This window comes from Primulina eburnea, chromosome 4 (assembly GCF_022965805.1).
Source record: "Primulina eburnea isolate SZY01 chromosome 4, ASM2296580v1, whole genome shotgun sequence".
NCBI classification, from domain to species: Eukaryota; Viridiplantae; Streptophyta; class Magnoliopsida; order Lamiales; family Gesneriaceae; genus Primulina; species Primulina eburnea.
In genome coordinates, this window is record NC_133104.1 from 8,897,237 (window position 1) to 8,899,483 (window position 2,247).

The following is a 2,247-nucleotide window of genomic DNA, read 5'->3' on the forward strand; positions in this document are numbered from 1 at the left end:
TCACGATATTCTCATTCTTACCTCAAACCTCATATCCTCTTAACCTCATGTTCGTAATAATGGAAACACGATCGTCGGGCTCCCACTAGGACCATCACCCTCACGACATCGCCATTATTAACGAACTAATCACAATCACTTCACTTCCTTCAACGTATTTCATTCACATCACTTTATAAAAATCATGAATAACATAACATTTTTTTCATTTTTGAAACCAAGCATGCAACATGTATTTTAAATGTCTTCCCTCAATCATAAATATCAAATAGACATTTAAAAATCATAATTTAATCATGAACATTTCATAAACATTTAAAATAATCATAATATCATAAAAACAGCATCTAGGGCACTGCCATGACCTTTACTAATTTCCCAGTGTAAAAAGACCGTTTTACCCCTGGATTCGACATTTTATGTTTTCGAATTTTTTCTTGATTTCATGACTCTAACATGTCCCAAATAATTATTTAAGCTTACATTAATTTTCTCATATTTTTATTTAGCTTAATTCGGTGACTCTTAAATTTATCTTTAAATATAACGTTTTAATGCGTTTTAATCCCGAATTAAACCAAATTTTCATATCAAATTCCCAAATTAAAAATTTAGACTTATAATAATTATTTAAGCTTAAACCTAATTTTTCATGATTTTATAAAGCTTAAAACTAGGCGTTTCAATTAACTCGTTAATTAGCGTTTCGTGCGGCGATTAAATTCCGAATAAATCCAAAACTTTAATATAAAATTCCTAAATTCTAAATTTAGTCTTTCTATATTATTTTAGCCCTTATGGACCATGACTCGACCCCCGTGAGTCATTTTCCAATTTTTCTTTATTTTGAAACCCTATTTGACACATAAATTTCAACCCCGAGCCAACTTCCGATTTTCACGAGTTACCCCCGAACCATGTTGGTCAAAAACTTGACCAACATCTTAAATTAACCTACTGGACTCTAACCTCATAAAGAAAACCATCCTAAACTCAAAAACGAGCCCCCTACTCCCTTACCAAAAGCTGGCCGAGAAACCTTGTTGGACAAGGACTCTTGATCAAGCTTCCTTGCCCCGACCCATGAACCCAGCCACCGAATCAACCTGTTGTGCACCCCATAAGGACCCTAAGGACGCGACCTGACCCGGCCCAGGCTCCCTGAACCGAGCCCCCAAGCTTGTGCGAAGTACAGAACCCTGCACACGATTCCCTTGCTTCTCGGGTGGGAGTCCTAGCTTGCTAGGACTCCTTCCCTGCCTTAGAGCGCGAGTCCTAGCATGGCTAGGACTCTCTCCCTGACTCCCTCATGTCCTTGGCTAGCTCCTGGAACGAGCCAACCAAGCCCTAGCCCCTGCACAACAAAAACCGAACCCCATGCTCTTGACAGCAGCTTCTCGGGTTCAGCTTGTTCTCGTGCCTTCTATTCTTTATTTCTGTCGAGTATTGCGTGGTGTTTTCTAGGATAATAGAACGTGTATAAACCTTCCCTTCTCAATCTACCAGACCCTAGATTGGCCCCTTACCAAGCCCCAGCCAGGACAAGCCTTTAATTCCCTTAAACCGAAACCTCCCCCCACCATGACAGCAACTTGCAACCAACTTATTCCTGTTCGTGTGCAATGATTTGAGTGTGTCTAAGACCCCTTGAAAACGTGTAAACATGCCCCCTTTTTAATCCTATACATGGCAGCCCCTTTTTAACATATTAAACATGTTTTTGAATCAATTAACAAGCTTTCAAATTCATGGTGAAGCACAAAAACGAAAATAATAAAAGTGCATCTTGTTTTTCCATTCTATCCATGCATAAAAACATATTATGGTGTGAAGATGAGTAAAAGGAGAATATGGCGTGCCTTTGCGTTATAAACGCACGAATAAACGTTGACGAATGCGAAGAACGGCGGCACGAAGACGATGGCTTGAACCCTTGCAACTTTTGAATTTTCTCTCTTAATTTCATGGTGTGTGCCGTGTAAAACTTGGGAAGAAAAGTGTTTGAAGATTTGTGGGGTGTGGGGCGTGGGATTTATGATGATTAGGGTGGGGTTTTGTACCTTATATATTTTAGTTAACCACTAAACAAGGATTAGGCCCATTTATCAACTTAATTAAGCCCACTTGGCCCACTAGTGTTTAACTAAAATATTTAAAATAATTTGGTTTAAATAAGTTTGTGAAATTATTTTGCCGGGTTGCCAAAACGCTCGCTTTTTTGTTGAAAAACCAACACCGAAAAATTTT